At 32.6% G+C, this 6601-nt stretch overlaps 1 pseudogene; it reads right to left on the reverse strand.

Moving 5' to 3' along the window:
* Positions 1–3576: 3576 nt before the first annotated feature.
* On the reverse strand, positions 3577–4623 carry LOC122204256 (annotated as a pseudogene).
* Positions 4624–6601: the final 1978 nt, after the last annotated feature.

A 6601-nucleotide genomic window follows, 5' to 3' on the forward strand; every position in this document is an offset into this window, starting at 1 on the left:
TTAAAGGTTTATAATAAGTTTTAATAGGTGGTATTTTTTCTTCTTCAACATTGTCTTAACTCTTCTTGTTCTCTTATTTACATAATTTTAATAGCTTTTATTTTTAAAGCAACTTAGGATTCATAGCAAAATTAAGGGAAAGGTACAGAAATTTCCCATACATTTCCTGCCTCCACGTATGCCTAGCCTCCCTCACTATCAAAATCCTACATGAGAGTGGTATGTTACAATGAATGTACCTACATTGGTATATCATTGTTATCCAAAATTTATAGTTTACATTAGGGTTTAATCTTGGTATTGTGACAGATATATAATGACATGTGTCCACTATTATAGTATAATACACAGTAGTTTCGCTGTCCTAAAAATCCTCTCTGTTCTGCCTATCCACCCATTCCCTTCTCCCAGACCTCTGGCAACAACTGATCTTTTTACTATAGTTAACAGTTTTGCCTTTTCTGGAGTGTTATATAGTTGGAATTACACAGTTTGTAGCCCTTAGAGATTGGCTTCTTTCACTTCGTAATATGCATTTAAAGTTCCTCTGAATTTTCATGGCTTATCATCTAGGTTTATAGTCCACTTTGAGGTGTATGTATGGGTGTATATGTATGAAGGATGTAAGGTCTGTTTCTATGTATCTATATGCACTTTTTTTGCATGTGGACATTAATATTAAGGTGCTCTAGCATCATTTGCTGAAAAGACTATCCTTGTTTTTACTTTTTTCAATGATCAGTTAACTATAGTTACACAGCCTATTTCTGAGCTTTCTATTCTCTTCCATTGATCTGTTTGTCTAATCTTTTTACCAACAGCATACTGTCTTGATTATTGTAGTTTTATAATAAGTCTTAGATTTGAAAAGTATGACTTTATTCTCCTTAACTACTACATTGGTTATTCTGGGTCTTTTGCTTCTGTGAACTTTAAAATCAGTTTATCGATAACCACAAAATAGCACACTCAGATTTTTATTGGAATTTCACTGAATCTACCAATCAAGTTGGGGCCAACTAATATCTTAACAATATTGAGTCTTTCTATCCATGAACATGGTATATTTATCCATTTATTTATTCTTCCATTTCTTTCACCAGAGTTGTATCGTTTTTCTCATATATATCTTGCACATATTTTGTTAGATTTATACCTAACAATTTAACTTTTTGAGTACTAATGTAAATGGTACTATGTTTTAATTTCAAATTCCATTTCTTTATTTTTGGTATATAGGAAAGTGACTTACTTTCCTGTATTAACCTTGTATGCTGCAACCTTGCTATAATTACTAATAAGTTACAAGAGTTTTTGGTTGATTCTTTCAGGTTTTCCAAATAGACAATCATGTACTCTACAAAGACAGTTTTTATTTCTTCCTTCCAACTCAGTATAACTTTTATTTCCCTTTCTTGTCTTATTATAGCATTAGCTAGGACTTCCAGTATCATGTTGAAAAACAGTGGTGAGAGGGAACATCTTTGCCCTATTCCTGATATCAGTGGGGAAAGTTACAGTTTGTCACCATTGACTATGATATTAGCTACAGCTTTTTGTAGAGGTTCCTTGTCAAATTGAGGAAGTTCCCTCTATTCCTAGTTTGCTGAAAGTTTTTACTATGAATAGATGTTTATGTTGTCATCTGTTTTGTCTGCCTCCATTGATATGATTATGTGATTTTTCTTTAGCTGTTGATATGACAGATTACATTGAACCTGCCTTGTATACCTGGAATAGATCCTACTTGGTCAAGTGTATAATTATCTTTATACACTGTTATATTGATTTGCTAATACATTCTTGAGGATTTTTTGTATCTATGTTCATGAGAGATATTGATTTGTCTGTAATTTTCTTGTAATGTCATTGTCTGGTTTTGTTATTAAGATAATACCGGCTTCATGGAATGATTTAAGAAATTTTTCTCTGGTTCTATCTTATCTTTGATTTTCTGTAGTTTGAAAATTATGTGTGTCATTTGTTTGTTTGTTTTTTGAATTTATCCTGTTTGGTGTTCTCTGACCTTCCTGGATCTGTGTTTGGTGTCTGACATTAATTTGGGTGTCTGACATTAATTTGGAGAAATCCTCAGTCATTATTGCTTCAAATACTTCTACTCTTCCTTCCATTCTTTCTTCTCCTGGTTTTCCATTACACACGTTATTTATTTTGTTGTTGGTTCACAGTTCTTAGATATCCTCCTTCTCCTTCCTTCCTTCCTTCCCTGTATTTTTTCCTCTTTGTTTATCTGTTTGGGAAGTTTCTATTGACATATTCTCAAGTTCAGAGATTATTTCCTCAACCATTTCCAGTCTGTTAATGAGCCCATCAAAGTCATTCTTATTTATGCTGTAGTGTTTTTATTTCTAACATTTTTAAAATTCTTTCTTGAAATTTCCATCTCTCTGCTTATATTGTCCATCTGTTCTTGTATATGGTCTATCTATTAGAGCCCTTAGCATATTAACCATAGTTGTTTTAAATCCCAGTCTAGTGATTCCAATCTGATTCCAGATTTCATCTCTGGCATGATTGCTGATTTTTTTCAAATATCTTTGTTGCACCTGTTTAGATGATCATGTGATTATGCCCCTACACACACATTTTAATCTATAAAGGTATAGTATGCTGATTGTTTTTTCTTACATTGAACAAACTCTGAATTTCTAGAATTAAACACAACCTGCTTATGATGTATTTTTGTATATAAATTCAACTTTATCATTAATGTTTTATTTAGGATTTTAAATCTATATTCATGAGGGTACTGTTATTTTAAATTTATTTTGGTAGAACATCCTGGTCTTATGAAAAGAATAAAAGAAGGAGAGAGAAGGAGAAAAAGAGACATTTCCTTGTTTTATATGAAAATGTTTATGTAACATCGGAATTATTTATTTCTTAAATAATCCAATAATCCACTCTGATATTAGAGATTTCTTTATGCTAAATTTTCTTTAAAATTCTGTTTCAATTTTATTCTTATGTAATATTTATTCTTTTATCTTTTTCCTCTTTAGAAATATTTTTATCTCATTTAAATTTTGGATTCATTTCCACAAAGTTGTTTATAGTATTTTTATATCAAAATCCTAAAATATGTAGGATTTAAATATTTTTAACATTTACATTAATATTGTTTGTACTCCCTCTTTCTTATTAGTCTCCCCCAAATTTATCAATTTAACCTTTTAAATGAACCAATTTTTCAGTTTTAAAAAAATCTCTAATATATTTTCTATATTAATTGTTTCATGAATTTTTATCATTTCTCTCATTCTTCATTTAGATTTAATTGTTCTTCATATGAATTCTTAGCTCATTGACTTTTATTTATTCTTTTTTTTTTGAAGACACATTTATTCAGCATCATGATCAGACTATTACATTTAGCAATCAACAGCATGGGTGCAAAAATCATCTACATTAAAACCCTTTGTGGAATGCTTTACAATTTCCACAGAACAGAAACTAACCTGTTATACAATTAATCACAAATACAGTCCTCAAGTTTTTGCCCATACACATGAGTATTGTTTAAAACATGTCTTCTTTGTAGCATCTAGGCTCTGCCACCACTGTGCTTGGCTGAGTTCACAAATCCGTTGTAACCTGTAGCTTCCCTGTCACTTCTCTGGCTCTCCTCTCCTGCTAAGCTTTGTTTCCTGGCAGTAATCAAAACCTTCTACCACTGCCACAGCTACTGCTGCTGCTGCTGGAACCACCATAGCCACCTTGGTTTTGTGGTTTGTCAAAGTACTGGTCTCCACCACCACAGGGGCCACAGTTTCTGTCTCCAAAATTTCCTCGTTTCACGGGTCCAAAATTCGAAGACTCATTGTTGTAATTGCCAAAATCATTATAGCTTTCCACCTCCAAAGTTGCTTCCATCATTACCAAATCCGTTATAGCCGTCCCCACTGTCACCATATCCACCACCATCTTGACTGCCACCAAAGCCACCTCACCCACTGAAGTTTCCTCCAGAACCAAAGCTGTCATTCCTACCAAAACCACTTCCACAACCACCATCAAAGTTTTCAGAACCACTTCAACTTCTTTTGCTGGATGAAGCACTAGCCATCTCCTGCTTAAATAGAGCTTTCCTTACTTCACAGTTGTGGCCATTCACAGTATGGTATTTTTGAACAACAATCTTGTCTACAAAGTCATGGTCATCAAATGTTACAAAAGCAAAGCCTCTCTTTTTGCCACTGCTTCAGTCAGTCATGATTTCAATCAGTTCAATTTTCATATACTGTTCAAAACAATCTCTTAGATGTTCTTCATGTATCTTCTTTAATGCCACCAACAAAAATCTTTTTCACAGTTAAGTAGGCACCAAGTCTTTGAGAATCTTCTCTTGAGACAGCCCTCTTTGGTCCTACAACTCTTAATCCACCTTGTGTGGCCTTGCATTCATGGCTGCATCCACCTCTTCCACACTGGCATACATGACAAACCCAAAGCCTCTGGATTGCTTGGTGTTTGGATCTCTCATTACCACATAGTCTGTAAGCATTCCCCAATGTTCAAAATGGCTCCTCAGACTCTCATCAAACCACTGATGAAAACCTCTTGCAGCTGTTCAGGCTCTTTGGAAGACTCAGACTTAGACATGATGGCAGTGGGAGGGGAGATATTTGCAATGCTTACTCGGCAGGGTCCACAGGCAGAAAGCTTTTTTTTCTTAACAAATACATGTAAGGCTATGAATTTTCCTCCAGTCACAGCATTAGTGATAACCCATAGGATCATGTAGGTCATATTTAAAAGTATTTTCTACTTTCAAACATGATTTATTAATCGTATTGTTATTTATAAGTGTAGGTTATTTATAAGTGTGTTGCTTGGAATAGAAGCTGTTGAGAATTTTATAAAGTGTTTTTTCCCCTGTAGCTTAAATCCACTGTCATCAAATAACATATTCTTTGTGATTTTAACCCATTATCTTTTGTTGAGATTTGCTTTGTGGACTATTTATATTGTCATGTTTTCAATTAAAATAATTGACATGTATTCTCAATTATTAAGTACAGCATTCTGTATATTTCAAACAGATCAGAGAGTGATTTACTGGGCTGAGCAAATTGAAGCCAGAATTTTCAGGAGTTTTATTAAACGATGTAAAACCAGGAGTAAGAGAAAAAGCCTGCAGCTCAGGGGAATTTGAATCATAAATCTCTGAATAAAGCTAGGACACCTGAAGAGTGATACATTCACTGGTGAGTTAGGAAAACAAAATGCTTCCCCCCCCCAAAAAAAAACACAAAAAACAAAAAAGAAAAAAACAAAAAACTGCCTCTTTTGCTTTAGTAAGGAGCAGGAAAAAAATAAAGGGAGGAAAATGTTCCTTTCACATGAGTTTAGGAATGAACATCACAATCATAATTCATTAAGTACATGGAAAATCATTCCACTATGCTTAAGGGTCAGAAGTAACAAGAGCATTTTACCAAGATTTGCAAACATTGAAGATACCTAAACTATAATATTAATAATATAAATATGTTTAAAAATTAAATAGAGGGAACTTCATAAAAAAATAAAAAAGAGAGTGTAAAATTAACAAGCCATATTGGTAAAGAATCAAATGAATTTTGTAGAAATTTAAAACATGATAATTGAAATCCAAAATTCAGTGGAAGGTTAATATAGCAGTTTACAGATAGATGAAGAGAGAATTGATAAATTGAAAGAGGTCTGAAGAAATCACCCAACTAGAGAAAAGAAAAACATAAAACAGACATTAAGAGAGGATGAATGAAATTATGGGGTCCAACATGCATCTTACTGGATTTCCAGATAAGGACAGAAATGAAGAAGTAATGATTATAGAATACTAGCTGAGAACTTTTCATAACTATTGAAAAGCACTTAATATTTAGAAGACTCAGTGAATATCTGGCAAGAAAAATGGAAATATATTTATGTCACAGGAAAACTACAGAACGTCAAATTTATCATAATTTTATAATTATGATATTGTGGTATTGTCACAAGGATAAACATAAAAAGAATAAATATTTCAGAAATATAGCCACACATATAGGAAAATTTTATGATTAATGGGACTCCTATAAAATAAGAAAAAGGCAAACTTTCTAATAGAAAAGTGGGGAAAAAATATAAATAACTATTATATAAATATTTAGGAGGAAAAATAAGTGACTAGTGCATGTAAAAACAAAAACAAAAATTCAATCTTAATAAATAGCAGAGAAATAGCCTGTTTAACGTCCTTGATAAAAGTGGAGAGCAAAAAAACTCTTAGACATGACTGATGGGAGTTTAAATTGGTAAAACTTAGGAAAACCATTTGAAATTAGCCACCAAATTGAACCTACTATAACATGGGAAGCCATACATATGGGAGTATCCAGTTTACCCTTATTCTCTTAGAGTAATCTTTAATACTACTCCCTTTAATTTTTCAAAATGTTTCAGGTTGAACAATACACTAACTTATCATCCTACTTATGACCCAATAAATCTACTTCTAGATATATTTAACTAAGAAAAATTCTTCTTCACATGTGCCAGGATAATTCTATGAGGATGCTTTTAGGAGCATTATTTGTAATAGCAAAACTTGATA

The sequence above is a fragment of the Panthera leo genome, chromosome D3 (assembly GCF_018350215.1).
Source record: "Panthera leo isolate Ple1 chromosome D3, P.leo_Ple1_pat1.1, whole genome shotgun sequence".
Classification (NCBI taxonomy): Eukaryota; Metazoa; Chordata; class Mammalia; order Carnivora; family Felidae; genus Panthera; species Panthera leo.